Source organism: Nuphar pumila, chromosome 12 (genome assembly GCF_984573655.1).
Source record: "Nuphar pumila chromosome 12, dmNupPumi1.hap1.1, whole genome shotgun sequence".
NCBI lineage: Eukaryota > Viridiplantae > Streptophyta > Magnoliopsida > Nymphaeales > Nymphaeaceae > Nuphar > Nuphar pumila.
Genome location: NC_143260.1, coordinates 86,779,791 through 86,796,752, shown reverse-complemented (window position 1 = coordinate 86,796,752; position 16,962 = coordinate 86,779,791). Strand labels below are relative to the sequence as shown.

Genomic DNA, 16,962 nt, shown 5'->3' with positions numbered 1-16,962 from the left:
TCCAATTTCAAATTTATTCGAATTCATTCATCATATAGGGTAGAATTGCATCATATTTTCAAAATTTTCTTTTCAAAATTCCAAGTGATTTCTTCTTCTTTATTTTTCGGATCAAATCTTATTCGAAACCAATTCTATCTCATTTCAAGATTCAAAAATTCAAATTTCAAAGTCCAATTTGATTTTGAAATTCCAGAATCATTTTATATTCAAACTTCAAATTTCCAACTCAATTCAAAATTCAATTTCAAAGTTCAATTTAAACTTTGAAGTTTCTGATTCATCTTCAAATTAAAAAATCAAGTTTATCTTCTTATCTTCAAATTCAAAATCACAAGTTTGAGATTGATTTTAAATCTTGACTCTTCTTAAATTTTAAATCTGGGTTTTCAAAACCCAGATCCATCTTCAGAAGTCCCATTTGGACTTTCAAAACCCAAATCCAAAGTTAGACCAACTTGAATCCAGTTTTTTTTTTAATACAATTCTACTTTTGGATCTTAGACTTCAGATCCAAATTGCATCATGAATTCCAGACTTCAGACCCAATCCCTTCTAGGATCCAGATCCTCATTCCACTTTGGATCTCAAATTACAGATCCAAATTCCATCTAGGATCCAAATCCTCATTCCACTTTGGATCTCAAATTACAGATCCAAATTCCATCTAGGATCCAGAATCCAACTCTACTTTGGATCTCAGATTTCAGATCCAAATCCATTCTAGGATCCAGAACCCAATTCACTTTGGATCTCAGAGTTTAGATCCAAATCCGTTTTAGGATCCAGAATCCAATTCTACTTTGGATCTCAGATTTCAGATCCAATTCCATCTTAGGGTCCAGAGTCCAGCTCTATTTTCAGATCCGAATACCATCTTGGATTCCAAATCTTGAATCCAATTCCATTCAAAATCCCAGATCCAAATTCCACTTTAATTCCAATTCTTAAAACCAATTCCATTTTATTCCAGATTTCAAATCAAATTCCCATTTCAGATCCTAAATCCAAAATTCAACTTTGAACTCTACTTGGATTCGGATTTCATCTTGAAATTCCAACTTTTAAATCAATTCCATTTTATTCAGATCTCCCAATTCCATCTTTCCTTCTGATTCAATTCCATTTTCATTTCTATTTTTGATTCAAGGTCCATTTACGACTTTGAAAATTCCTTTCTTCTTCTTTTATCTCAAAACTTCAAAATCATTTTCCAAAATCCAGATTTATTTTCCCAAGCTCTTGATTATTCTAAAAACTTAGAACTTTAATCTTAAGTTCTTTCTTCACTTTTTCAGAAACACTTGAGAATTCTTCAAAACATTTTCAAAAAGAGCATACATCTTTGCATTTGCACAAGCATGATTCTTTGTGCATTTAGACTTAGAATAATTTCTTAGATAATTTCTTAGCAAAACAAAAGGCATAAATTCGACCCTTGGTTCGATTACCCCTGGTAAAGGCGCCAGGAACGGTCAAACCTCGTACCGACGAGCGGATCCCGTCTCTCAGTTTTCCCGCAAATATTTCAAAAATGGAGGCGAGTTATTTCAAACATTTTCAAAATTAAGGTCAAGTGAGACCCGCAAAAGAATTCCTCTTCTTCTTTTCTCTTTCCTCTTTCTTTCCGTCTTTTATTTTCTCCCTTCAAAAAGGAGAAAATGGAGGTTGGAAAGGAAAAGAGAAGGAGGAGAGAGAAACCACAAGAGAGAAAAAAAAATTTTTGCGATGATCACAGGTAGGTTCATGTAGACTTCTTCCTCGAGACCACCTTGTAAGAAGGGGTTCTTTACATCTAGTTGGTATAAGTCCCCATTATAATTGCATGTGACAGATAGTAAGATACATAAAGTGCTCAACTTGGCAACAAGTGTAAATCTTTTTTGGTAGTCGATTCCATGAGACTGAGTGAAGCCTTTGGTGACTAGTCTCACCTTGTATCACCCGAGGGTATCATCACTCCTATACTTTATCTTGTAAGTCCATCGACAACCAACTGACTTCTTTCCTTTTGGCATAAGGACAACATCCCAAGTCTAATTTTTTCTAAGAGCCGATAGCTCTTCTTCCATGGCTTTCCTCCACTCAAGGAATTCTATAGCCTCTTTAAAGTTCTTTGGCTCTTGGTGAGAGGAAATGGAGCTAAAGAAGGCTATGAATCCTCTAAGCAGATGATCATAAGATATATTTTCCTCTATAGGGTACTTGCATGCTTGAAAAGTTATGAAGTTATCGTACCTTTGAGGAGGTCTGGAGAGTCTCTTGGATCGTTTGAGAGGGACATCATTTATCTCTCAAGCAGTGAGATTGCTTTGGGCTTCAAGATATGTTGACCCTAGGGATGGCAGTGGACCGGGGGAAAGCGGGGCCCCGCCCTGCCTTGCCTCGTTTGGATTGGGGATGGAGGGCATTAAACGGGGATGGAGGCGGGGATGAAGGTTAAAATTCATCCCCGTGTGGGGATGGAGGCGGGGATGGACTGACACTTTCCCCTACCCACCCCGCCCTGCCCCATCTCTGCCCCCGCCCCACCCTACCCCATCCCCGCCCCCGCCCCTTCATATTTTATCTTCTCTTACTAACCCTAACCCTAACCTTATTTTATCAGTCAGATTCGTCACCGTTGCCTCTTTCTTGACGCTTTGGGTAGCGCAGAATGACAATCGGGCAGATGTAGTGGTGGACGCAGTAGTCGTTGACGCTGCCGAGACGGCTCTTGCTAGTTCGCTTGGAGGCGCTGAAGCCGCGGCTGCCCATGATGACTGCGGAGAGGCTGAGCCGCTCGACCTCGAGGCAGAGCCGCTCTTTCATGTCGTGGTCCTTCACGATGTGGATCCGGAAGGGGATATGCACATCAACGAGTAGCTGCGCAAGGTCGGTCGCCTTTGTCGTCGTGAAGGCGTCAAAGTCATCCTCGAGCTTCTGCTGCGACTCTTCGTCGGTGTCAATAGAGAGGTCATGGATCCCCAATCGGCGCCATAGAGGAGGCTTGTCGGCCGGACGTAGGTTGATGGAGCCCCAACCGGTTGGACGGGGATGGGCGGGGATGGGGCAGGGACGGAGGATGAGGCGGGGGTGGGATGAGGACGAGGCGGGGGTGGGACGAGGACGAGGCGGGGGTGTGGACGGGGATGGGGATTAGTATTTTGAGACATGGTGGGGGTGGAGGTCGAAAGTCTCCCCCGCCACGGGGGTGGACTGGCGATGAAGGTTACATTTTAGAGATGGGGCAGGGGTGGAGACCTAGTCCCCCACCCTGCCCCGGTCCACTGCCATCCCTAGTTGACCCTTCTTTGTGTTTGTTGAAACCTTTCCTGATAGTGGTGGGAAGGATGTCATCCAGAGAGCTTATGTTAGGTAGCACTAGATCTCGAGATGTCTCCCTCTGAGTCGGAATGGTGAGAAGTTCCAAGTTGAAATAGTAGGGTGTACTTTCTTTAAAACTAACATACCTTGAAATGTGCATCTTTCTGTTAATGGGATAGTAACACTTGTACCCCTTAGTAGTAGATGAGTATCCCAATAAAATGCACTTGGTGGCTCGGTGATTCAGTTTATCACAGTATTGACGAGGACAAGCACATAAACTATGCAACCCAAGGACTTTAAGTGGTTGAGGGATATTTTTCTCTCTTTTAGGAACTCTAGGGGAGACTTCATATTAAGCTTTTCCTTTGGGACACAATTTATGATATAACAAGCAGTCAAGACCATATCACTCCAAAACTCTTTGGGTATGTTTGACTGAAACAAAAAGCTTGTAGAAACTTTCAAGAGGTGATTGTTTTTTTGTTTTGCAACTATTTCGCTGAGTACTGACACAGTTTGTTGGGTAATCCCATGACTTCATTCAAACTCACTGAATTGGTGATTGATGTATTTAATTTTGTTGTTAGTTCTCAAGGTTTTGATCTTTGAGCCAAACTTATTGGCCATCGTGGCATGGAAGTCCTTGAAGTGTCCTAAGTCTTCATCTTTAGATGACATAAGGTAGACCCATGTGGCTTTGGAGTAGTCATTAATGAAAGTGATATAGTACATGAATCCTGAATAAGATTCAGAGGGGCATGGTCTCACATATTGGAGTGAATAAGGTTGAAGGGTTTCTCAAACACTCTTTCAGATTGAGAGAAAAAAGTACATGTTAATTTAGCGTAACGACATACATCATAAGATTTATAGTCAAAATAAGCATTAGGTAAAAGTTTATTTAGGGCTTTGTCAGACAAGTGTTCGAGTCTCGAGTGCCATAACTTTCCATTAATGCATTCGTTGTTGGATGTGAGGGCCTTACTATCTTGGTAGAGTAGGTATAGGCTATAAACTTTATGTCCTCCACCAATTGTCTTCCTCATCGCTTGGTCTTGAAAAATCATGTTAGTGGGGAAAATATAACATTGCATATGTGGGTCCTGATCATTTTGCTGACAAATAAGAGATTTAAGGTGAGAGAAGGCATATAGAGAACTTCTCTTTTGCTCTTACTATCGAAGAACTGAGCTTCCCCAATGCCTTTGACCATCACCTGGGATATGTTGGCAATAGTGACCGGTCTCCTTAGGGAGGTGATTTTGAGTTTGGTCAAATTGTTCTTAGTTCCATATATGTGTTCAATAGCACCAGAATCAATAGCCCAGGAGTCATAAGTTGAGGTAGATAGGAGAGTATATCAATTACATGATTTACCTAGGTTGATGTTGTCCTTGAGAGGTTGGATGTATTGATGCTGGCAATGTTGTTTTTGATGAGGCCCTGTATAATTTGCGTGAGCTTCTCAACAGTAAGAGGAGTTTTCACTTTATTGTCATGGGTAACGTGGGTGACAAATTTATTCTTTTCTCTCAGGTTTGGATGATCCAAGTTTGCCGGTTATTTTCCAGCATCGATCTCTAGTGTGTCTATCCTTTTTATAAAATGTGCATGCGAGTTTCTTTCTCCCTATTTGTTATTTTCAGTGTATTCTCTCTCTCCATCTTTTGTTCATAATTGAAGCGATTAGACATAAATGCAAAATTTTCTGGTTGATCTTGCCCATTGGCCATTCTCGGATACATGACCTTTCGACGAGTCTCCTCCCTCATGATGGTGGAGTAGATGGAGTTCAGGGAAGATAGGTTAAACATAAAAATGTGGTTTCTGATTGCCTCATAGTCTAGTCTCAGACCGACAAGCATTTAAAAGCTTTTCTCTTGATGTGGGAGTATAGGAATCAGTCTCATCCCGCATCTTGTAGAGGGACCAGAGATATTCGCTGAAGGGGTGATTAAGTTTTTTGGATTTGATAATCTCTTGGGTAAGCTAATACCTGTGAGCTATACTATTTTGTTCATTGTAGATATCTCTTGTGGTCGTTTGAATTGCCTCAACAGAGTTGAGAAACAAGAAGCCTTCTGCAATCCTCAACAACATCAAGTTGAGGAGCCATGACATAACCAAATGGTCAGTCGACTCCCAATCTTTGAATGAGGGACTAAGGGATCAGAAACAGTTTTCTCCCATTGACATGCCCTATTTTCCCTTTTTCGTGCAGAAACATGGTAGCTGATTTGAACCACTGCAGGTAGTTGGTGCCACTCAGGGGTATGGTCATGATCTTCATGCCAGGATTCATTTGTTCTTGGACAACCACTTTATGAGTTATGAAATAGTGGTTAGGAGGTTGTGTGGACTAGGACTCATTGGCAGAAGATATGGGTGGAAGAGGAGACGACACCTGGTGGTATCGTTCAACAACGGGGGTGACTGTACACTGTAGTGGACAATGATGATTGGTAACGAAAGACTATGTGAGGCAACAAGAAGGCAACATGCAATAGGAGGGCGACGTAACTTCGTGGAGCAAACAGAGTAATAGCGAGTGGCAAGATATGATGGTGGACCAGGGAGCCTAGGGATGCATGCAACAGGTAAGCTATCTTGCTGCAAGTAGCTCAGTGCAGAGTGGTCGACCGAGAGGCTGTAGAGGGGTAAGGGTGTCTGCATACTAGGGTAGACAACAGGTGGAGCACAAGTGCACCAAGGAGTTAGAGTGTCTACGAGAAGTGGGGTAAGGGAATCTATGTGCCAAGGTAGGCAACAGGTGGATAGCGGACACACCAAGGGGCCGAGAGGCATTAGGGATCGTGCGACAACATAGTGCACTAGAGAGAGGAGTTGCACTATGGGAGAAGTGGTCAGCACGACAACAGAGAGAGAGAGAGGTCGTTGTCGAAGATAACAATGGTGACCGAGGGGCTGAAGCAGTAGGTGAGCGTGTTCCTACCATTGTGCTCGATGTTGTCGAGCAAGAGGGAGAATCCTGAGATGCTCGAGTCACTAATCAGTGTGGATGAAAGTTGTGGGGCTACCATGTTGTCTTAGATGACTTGGAGGCATTTCAGATCGAGAGCACCAGGCCGAAGATAGTGATGTTAACTATGAAGCAGAGCGGTAGGTGGGAGCGAATTTTGTTCTATGTAGAGCCTCCCATTTGGGTGGGCTCACAACCAAGAGGGTGTGCGTCTGTGCATCGATGACCCACGTTGGGGTCCTTTAACTAGGTCTTTCAAGTGTTACCTGCACTAGGTCCTGTAGAGGTCATTTGTCCTGCCTATTGAGTTGCAGAACAAGAAGGTCAGCTTAATGCTACATCTAGTTTCTCGCCGTAGACAAAGCTGTCATTTTGTAACTTGAGGTCCATATGGGACCCACATGACATATCATGTGTCGAGTCCTCATGGGACTCTATTTTATCTTTTTGTTGGCTTTCTTTGTACATTAAGGAAAGTACATGAGAGAGACGGAGCCCCTCACGTTTTATATGGTGGTGGTATTGTGAGTGTGGTGATTTGGGTGAGAAAAAAATAAGAGACAAGAGAGAGGGAAAAATCATTGGGTGCAAGGGTTGTTCTTTTATTGAAGACTAGCATAGAGGTGTTTCCTTGCCTGTACATATTGGAGATTAAAAGAGGGAGTTTTGGTTGCATGCATCATTCTTTTTTGGTGGATCAAACAATAAATGTTATTGTTTCTCTTTTGCGGTTTTGCATATTTCTCTTATACGATGATTATTTTCTCATTAATAAGATCATCTCGAACTCTCCCCGTGAATGTAGGCACATCCCCAAACCACATAAATCTTCTTGTCTTGTAGTTGATTATTTCTTTGCTTATCTTTGAGTAATTTGTGTTTCCGCTTTGAGGCCATATCAAATTAGAACATCTTTTTGATTTTGTGTTTGGGTTCTAAAGCTACAACAAACTGGTATTAGAGTCATGATTTTTTTAAGAGGATTCGATATGGCACCAAAGATATCAAGTGCTAAGTTTGAGGTAGAGAAATTTGATGGCAAAAGAAACTTTGGCCTATGGCAAAGAAGTGTGAAGGATCTTTTGATTCAATAGGGTTTATATAAAGCCCTATCAGGTAGACCGATAAAATCTGTGGTGGCAGCTGATGGGCAATTAACCACCACTTTAACACCCTTTATGAGTGATGAAGATTAGAAGTTCAATTTTAGTGATGTAAGCATAATCATAGTGTATTTCCGATGATATCATGCATAATATGCTCAAAATTGAATCGACTAAGGAGTTACGAGAAAAATTAGAGAGTTTGTATACAACCAAGTTCCTACGTAATAAGTTGTATTGAAAACAACAACTTTATGAGTTTCAGATGAAGGCAAACATTAATGTTCTGGATCACTTGAATTCCTTAAATAGGATTGTGAGTCATCCTATGAGTATGGATGTAAGGCTTGATGAAGATGACAAGTTCTTAATTCTTTTGAAGTCTTTGTCCCCTAAATATGCAAGCTTGAAGATCACACTTTTGTATAGATAACAAAGTATCAATTTTGATGATGTTACTACTGTATTGCTTTCTAACGCGATGCTTGATACGACTTTTTTAAATGATAAAAAAAGTGAAGGCTTGATTGCGAAGACATTAAATGAAAGTAGGGGTCGACTTAAGGAGTGTGCGCAATCACCATATAATGGTAGGTCCAAATCAAAGTTCAAAATTGAGATGTCATTATTGTAAGAAGTTGGGACACTTTATGAAAGAGTGTCACAAGCTCCAACTGAAGGCCAAGAAAGTAAAGGAATTATGATCAAGCAAGTGTAGTGTCAGACGTCAAATATTTGAGAAACAGTCTCTTTGTTTTTTTAAGTATAAATTTTTTTCTTGATTCATGAATTTTAGACTCTGGATGTTCTTTTCATATGTGCCCCAATAAATGTGTATTAGATTCCTACACCTCATATGATGGTGGTATCATTCTCATAGGAAATGATGTTGCATGTAGGACTGTAGGAATTGGTAGTGTGAAGATAAAGATGTGTGATGGAGCTATTCATATTATTTCTAATATGAGGCATGTGGCAGAGTTATAAAAGAATCTCATATCTTTGGGTGCATTGGATTCTAAAGGTTGCACATTTAGTTCAACCAATGAGATTTTGAAAGTTATAAGAGGTGATCTTGTATTAAAAAAGGAAGAAAAGTCAGGTAATCTATACTGACTTATTGATAAAACCATAGTTGCGGTTGCTGCTATGTCGTCTTACATGGAGGAAGACAATATTGATCTTTGGCATATGAGACTCGATCGCATGACTGAGAAAGACATGCTTGAATTGCATAAAAAGATTTGTTGCATGACATAAAATCATGTAAGTTGGATTTTTGCAACTATTATGTTCTTGGCAAGCAATGCAAGGTCAAGTTTCAGACATGTGTGTATAAGAGCAGGTATCTTTTTGAAACATACATTCAGATGTATGGGGACCAGCCCCAGTAAAGTCCAAAGGTGGTTCTGAGTACTTTATGTCATTTATAGATGACTAGTCTCATAAAGTCTAGGTGTACTTCTGAGGTAGAAATTTAAAGAATGAAAGACTAGGGTAGAAAAACAGATTGGTAAATACATCAAGAGACGAATAACGAGGGAGAGTTTACTTCTGATGAGTTCAAGAGTTTCTGTAAGAACGAAGAGATCACGTGTCATTTTACTACTCTTGGGACTTCTCAGTAGAATGGAGTGACAAAAAGGATGAATATGACATTGCTAGAGAATGCCAGATGCATAAGAATATGTGCAAATCTTGGCAATGAGTTTTGTGCTGAGATAATTAATACGAAAACTTACTTGATTAATAGATCACCTACTATAACTCATGAAGATTTGAAGACTCCAGAAGAGGTATAGAGTGACAAGCCTGCAGATTACTCGAATTTAAAGATTTTTGGGTGTCCTGCATATGTTCATGTGCATGATGGATAACACACCAAGTTAGATCCCAAGTCCTGTAAGTGTATTTTTATGAGATATGAGAAAGGTGTTAAGGGCTACAAACTTTGAGATCTTGTTGCCAAAAGGATCATTCTTATCCATGATATGGTCTTCGATGAGAACTCCATCATGAAGGCAAATAGAAGTGAAGTCGAAAATAAAAAGAAAGATGATAAAGCTTCGGTGCAGGTGGAGCTAGAGGGACAAAGCAAAGAGAATGAAGATATATCTAGAGCAGAGCCTTTACGAGCATATTCATAAGATAATTTTTCACATCAAGAGGTGCCTCCATATTCAATTGCAAAGGATATACCAAGAAGAAAAATTCAAACACCTATTCGCTATAAAAAAGATGATGTAATTGCTTATGCACTTTCAGTTGGATCTGGGGATCCATATACTTATCAAGAGGCCATCAAAACTGAAGACAATACAAAGTGGTTGGATGCTATGAAGGATGAGATGCATTCTTTGCATAAGAATCATACATGGTACTTGGTGGAACTTTTAAAGGGTAAAAGAGTCATTGGGTGCAAATGGGTGTTCTAAAAGAAAGAAGCACCTCATAAAGAAGAGCCTGCTAAATATAAAGTCAAGTTAGTTGCAAAGGGATTTTCCTAGAAATAAGGTATTGATTATAATGAGGTATTTTCTCCAGTTGTAAAACATGCCTCTATTCGTTTGTTGCTAGCTTTAGTGGCTACATTTGATTTGGAGTTAGAATAAATGTATGTCAAAACATTTTTCCTCTACAATGATTTAGATGAGGACATTTACATGAACCAACCAAAAGGATTTGAGAAGAAGGGCCATGAGAACCATGTTTGTAAGTTAAAGAAGTCACTTTATGCACTTAAGCAGTCTCCTAAACAATAGTATAAAAGATTTGATACTTGCATGATTAAGTATAGTTATGTTTGTAGTGATTATGATTCTTGTATTTATTATCATAAGTTGGTTGATGGTTCTTTTATAGTGTTGGATTTATATGTTGATTTCAACCAAGAATATTTCTGATATTAATGCTTTAAAGAATATGTTGCATTCTGAATTTGAAATAAAGGACCTAGGTGCTGCTAAAAAGATCCTTGGTATGGAGATCAGAAGATATGTTAAAAATGTGTTGGAGAGGTTTAAGATGAATGGTGCCAAACCTCGTAGCACACCTCTTGGTAAGTAGTTAAAGTCAAGTAAGGACCAATGCCCTAAGGATGATGACAAAAGGGAATATATGAAGCAATGCTGTTAAGTACCTACACTTCAAGGCATGGAGCACATGCCTCAGGTGCAAAGTGAGCATTTATGCCTCGAGACACAACAATAAGGCATTGCTGTTTTTTAGGCGTGTGCCTTAGTGTTTGAGGTTCACACCTCACTCGAGGTATGTGCATTAAGGGGGAGTGCACACCTCATATACTAAAAAGGTATTCACGTAAAAAGGTAATATTTCACATATTCACGTAACATGAATTACATTGGCAAGTGTGTGCATTAAGATCAACATGCCTTTTCATTTTTCTAAAAGTTGTTTAGTTTATGTTTTCTTGCATCTTGGTATGAGTTTCTCTCTCTCTCTCTCTCTCTCTCTCTATATATATATATATATATATATATATATATATATATATATATATATCGATTCTCATAATTTTATGAGTTTTGGAGATTCTCTTTTTGCGCAAACGAACTCTAATTCTGAGTTGATTGGTTCAAATATTTCTCGTCTATTAAAAAGAGGCCTGATTTGGGGGTTTTCTTCTTGTGTTGCTTATCTTAATCTTTTAATTTGATGTACAAATGAATGTTATTTCTCTTGTTTCTTATGATTGTTGTAGATGGTTATCAGGTTGGTGTAAACACCCCAAATTTTTCTCATCCATTTTCAGACACATCCCTCGTGTGAATGCCAACCCTGGTAGGTCAGTATAGGAGTCCAACCCTGAGTCTATTTTAGAAATCTACCATTTTACCCACTTTCATTAGGGAAATTACCATTTTACCCCTAGGTCATTCCAGGCCCCAGTCAGTCGAAGTCAACCAAGCTCATTGGTCAGTTCAGAACAGTTAGAATATCAGTCATTTTAAGCTCATCTGAGCTCACAATGAACAAAGCATTTCCATTTCTGACCATTACTGCCAAAATGGGATCATTTCTTCATAAATGAGCTCATTTCCCACTCAAATCCAAGACAATTGTCTCCAAGTCAGTCATTCCCAGTCAATCCTATTCCCCTAAGTCTAGCTTGAGCTCATCAGGAGTTCAAGTGCTCCAGTTTCAGTTCAAAACTATTTCTGAGTGTCTATGAACCCATTTTAGCCCATTTCAGCTCATTTAGCTGAAACTGAGCTGAGTCCAGTTAGTTGAGCTAGCGTTCGAGCTTCAATTTTAGTTCATCTCAGTATTACTGATCTTTGTTCTAACTCAAACCCAACTCTGGTCTATAATTTACTTCACTTCAGTGACCACTTCTCTAAAAATGACAGTTTTTCTTGACAGTTCAGTCTAGGAGTTCGGTTGAGTCAGTGTCTTGTCAGTCCAGTTGAGTTCTGAAACTCTAAAAACCTAGCTCAATCTAGTTCATTTCAGTTCAATCTAGCTCAAACCTCAATTTTCAGTGTCACTCTGGCCCGATAGAGACAAAAATAATTTCTTGAACCATTTTCACCAATTTTATTACTTTCTGAACTGGTACAACTGTCAATTGAGGTCCAATATCCAAAATTCTTCATTCAGGGTTAGCATCTTGCATGGCATTTCATATCATTTCTCATCATTTTCCATCATTTCATAACATTTCATTTCATTTTCGAGATCAAGAATTCCAGTTTTGAAAACTTTAATCCAGATTTGATTTTTAAAGTCTTCAAAAATCAATTTCAAACCCTGGGTTTCCAAAATTGATATTTTTACCCCCAAGATTGTAAATTTGGAAATATTTTCCCAAAAAAACAATCTGGATTCTTTTCAAACTCAAATTTTAAACTAGATTTGCTTCGCAACGGGGTATGAAATTTTAAATTCAGAGCTCATTTCAAAAACTGCCAAAAATAGCTCATTTTGTCCAAAAATCTTTTCTGAGAAACCATTCTACCCCTCTAGCCTTCAAAATGAATTTCAAAATTGAAAAGGTGGGCCCACTCCGAGATGGCCTCTCCATTTGTATTTCCTTTTAATAATAAAAAAATTATTTTTCTTTGTAATTGTTTTTCCTTTTATTTTTATTTTCATTTTATCTTTTTCATTTTTTGGGACCCACAAGGGGGTCGATCCCCCTATTTCTCCTTCTTTCCTTTTCTTCTTCCATTTTCCTTTCCTCTTTTCTTTTCCCTCCTCTTTTTCTTTCCTTTCTTCTTCTTTCTTCTTTTCCTTCTTTCTTCCTTTTTCTTATTCTTTCTTTCCTTTCTTTCTTTTCTTTTCTTCTTTCTTCCTTCTCCCCCTTGGTCGACCAGCACCCCTCCTCCCTTTTTCTTCTTCTCTTTCTTCCCTCTTCCCTTCCTTCCTCCTCCTCTTTCCTTCTTTCTTCCTCCTTCTTTCCTTTCTTTTTTTCCTCCTCCCTTCTTATTGTTTCTCCTCTTTCCAAATCACAATAACACCACACTTTGGCTAGGGCTGAGACTCTCAACTCTCCCCAGCTCTCTCTTTTCCTCTCTCATCTTTACACAACCCTTGGCTCCAGTAGCAACTCCCCCCCTCCCCTTTTTGGTAGCAGCCCAAGACGCCCAGCCAATCAACGAGGTGCAGCTTCTCTTCAGTGGCTCCATTGCCATCTCCAACCACTGCTCCGGCTCCATCAAGACAACAAGTTGCTCCAGAACTCCTTGCAGCATCAGTCAACACAACAACCTCTACCAGCTGCAACCTTCATTTGGTGACAGCACTTGCAGCCGCCAACCAATGTTCTAGGTCTCTATTGCTGCAGCTGCTCCCAAGGTAAGACATATTCATGTTTGTGTCGATCTTGCCAAGTGTTGTATGATGTGCCTCTTGATTGTCCATTGAAGTAAGGCCCTCTTTATGATGCTAGATGATAGGAAACAATGAGTTTTGTTTTCTTCTTTTATTTTTCATGATAAAGCATACAAAAATGGGAGGATGCATCCAGTCAATGGAGTGAACCCCTCATTTCAATAGCTATATCAAATAAAATTTTTACCTCCCTGCTTTTTCTTTTGTTTTGTTTTCATGTAGGTTGTATAATTTAGGCATTGCTTTTGATTTATTTTATTGATATATTCCACTTGTTTCATTAATGCATATCCTGTTAGTTTATAGGTTTTCTATTTAGACGTCTAGTCTAGCCATCATTTTATGCTCAATTTTTTGTCAATAAATCCCAAAAAGTTTGTGATGCATGTCTCTATCTATCTATAATCTTTTGCCAAAAACCTGAAGTCATTTGGCCTCTAGAACTCTATTTTAAAAATAAAACTCCAGATCGGGTTTTTAACCCTCTGGAAACTCCAAATCCCTTTTTAGCAGGGTTGTAGACCTGAGATCTCCCCCATGGGGGATCCGAATCATCCTCTAAAAAATGTTGTACACTCCTTTTAAACCTAGTATTTTCCCAAAAATATCCAGTCTCTGCTAAAAATCGGATTTTCCAGACCCTTGTGAAAATCTCGATTTCTGCTTGTCAGGGTCTAAATCGACCCTAGTTGGCTGTGACGCTTCAATCCGTAGGTCGGATGTCAAAACCTTCAACAGTGGAGTTGTTCCTAGTGAAATCCTCTCTCATTTCCCAGATTTTCAGAATTTTTAGGATTCATATTCCTAGTTTTCCAGATTTTACAAATTCACTATTGAATTCCCTGTTAGTTAGATTTTATCAGAATTAGAGGTCTCATAAACCTCTGTGTTTGTCCAATCTGTAAGTTCAATGCAAAAATAGCCAAAAAAGAAACTGTTCCTCTGTGTGTTAGAGTCATTCTCCTAAAATTTCAGAGGTTTTAGTCCTTGATTATCATTTTTCCTTGAATTTTTGTAAAACCTGTCAGTTGACCCTAAGTCCTAGAATCGCCATATTCTGATCCGACTTGCCAGAGCTGTCAAGCTCCGACCATAGGTCAAATCCAAAACCTGTAAAAGGAAAAAATCTTTGCCTAATTGTCCTCTATCATCCCATAAAATTTGAAAAATTTCTATGGTAAGTTAGTACCCAAAATTCAGTTTTCATTAGGTTAGATTTAGAATTTTAGGCAAAAATCTTGATTTTTAGGATTTTTAATTAATTTACTTATTAAAACATATCAAAAAAATAGATTTTCGAGTTCCATTCTGTTTTTAGAGGTAGTCTAGGTGTCCATGCCAAATTTGAGTCAATTCCAAGCTCATTTGCCTTTTGGGTTAGTTCATTTTAAAAATTAAAGGCGAAACTCACGCGAAATTCAGTGTTTTGTGATATTTTTGCATTTTTAGGGTTTTAATATGCATATCATCACTTAATATTATGTTATAGTTGATTTCCATGTCATTCGCATGCATTTTAATTTCAATGTTTACATTTTTATAAAAAATATTTCAGAAAACCCTAATTTCAAGGCCATAGTCTTGCTATCAGGGGCATTTTTGGTCATTTGACCTTAATTTTGAAATTTCAAACTTTGATTTTCATATTTTAAATTAAATTATATCAAGGTCATAGTCTTGTTATTAGGGGCATTTTGGTTATTTTGACTCCAATTTTGAATTTCCAAATATTATTTTCATATTTATAATCCAATTTCATCATTTATGTTTATATCAGAGAGGTATGAATTGGGTTTATATCTGAATAATATCCGATAATTTCTAATATTTTTGGATAAATCCAGATAAACCTACATTTCTGTGCTAACATGTTTTCTAGTTTTGTAGGAATATTCAAGAAGAAGACTTCTATTTATTTATTTTATTCAATTCAATGTAATATCAAAGTTATAATATTTGGAATAAGATTTACATTTTTTGCTTAGAATAGGACTGCATTGCATATAGTTTAATTCTGCAAATTTCAATATCTGATATATCATTCATGCACATTTTTCCAAATCCACTATGGTTGACACAAATGACACGTGCACAAGCTCTTAGGGAGTTCACAAACTCGGTTGAATTCATATTTTTGGCCATAGTCAGAATACGAATGAAACCCAGATTTGTGATCTTCGTATTAGCCACATTCAGCCTACACTCTTAGGCTAACTTCAAAAATGCACTACATTTCTCAAAATTTCAAAAAGATTTTCCCAATTCCTCAAAGAATTATCTTTCAAATTCATTCATTCATTCAATTTGCATCATTTTCTAAATCATTTCCCAATTCCATTTTAGAGAAATCAATTTTCTTAGAACTTTCTAAGTCTTTCTCAGAAAATGATTTTCTCAAAAACTCTGAGTTTTCAAATGATATTTCAGATATTTCCCAAGTTCAAATCATGATTTTCCAATGTTTCCACATTCTCAATTTCATTTTCAAATCCCAAAATAGATTTTTTCAAAGTCCCTGAATTACTTATGAAACATGTTTTTCTCAGAATTCTCAAATTTTCTTCAGAAATCGATTTTCATTTCAAAAGCAATCCAAATCTCAAAAATCATTTTTTCAAAGTTACAATTTTTTTGAGAATCCATTTTCCATTTCAAAGATCATTTTTCAATGAAATTCATGATTTTCCAAGGAACCCTTTTCCCAAGTATTTTTCAAGCAAACATCATACTTCTCAAACTTACATCTTTTCAAAATTTCATACCACATGCCTGATTCTTTGTGCATTCTAGGAAAATAGAACATGATTTAGATATTTGAGTCAAGTTAAAGCACACATTTGATCCTTGGTTCAATTACCCTTGGTAAAGGCGCCAGGAACGGTTGAACCTCGTACCGACAGGCGGATCTCATTCCATGGAATTTTCCCACAAATTTTCAAAATGGAGGCGAGTAATTTTCAAAACCAATTTTCAAAACTTTGGTCGAGTTTGACTAGCAGAATCGTTTCTCTCTCTCGCAGAGGGAGGGGAATTTTTTTGCGATGATAACAGTTGGGTTTTTTTGCATTATTTGGCTTACAAGGCATTGCATTCCAAATGGTGATTGCGAATCTACTAAGTGCATACGTTTCTCTAATATTAGAATAACTTGACCAAATATATATGCACAAGTGAAATACAAAATACTAAAACCCAAACCATGTTCATCTACTTCATGTGTGATTTTTTTTCTCTCAACCAAATCTTTGAAAGGTCAACATGAGTCTATGCATATTTTCAATTTACTTATCAATTGAGATTTGAATAAAAACTCATGATATTATTTTAATTAGGTGAGATATATTATGTTAGTTTTGTTCTTAATCTTACTTTAAAACCAAGTTGGATCTTTTAGTTCTTAATCTTTCACATGTCTATGTGTTTGAATGTACTTTTTGTGTGTGTGTATGAATGTGATACTTTAAAACCAGTTGGATCTTTTTTATTTTATTATATAGTTGCATATTTTCTTATCTTGCACTACTTGTTGTTGTAATACTTGCACTTTAACACCTTGATACTTACGCCTCACTTCATCGAGGCTAGAACACTTTGCCTTGCCTCGATGCTTTTAACAACCTTGACATGAAGAAGATTTCATATGCTAGTGCAGTTGGGTGCTTGATGTATGCTATGGTATGCACCCATCCAGATATTACACATGCGGTAAGTGTTGTT

The 16,962-nt window shown here is 37.8% G+C and overlaps 1 pseudogene; it reads right to left on the bottom strand.

The window, feature by feature from the left end:
- Positions 1 to 2,604: 2,604 nt before the first annotated feature.
- Positions 2,605 to 16,962, bottom strand: part of LOC149821129 (universal stress protein PHOS32 pseudogene) — a 28,375-nt pseudogene continuing 14,017 nt past the window's right edge.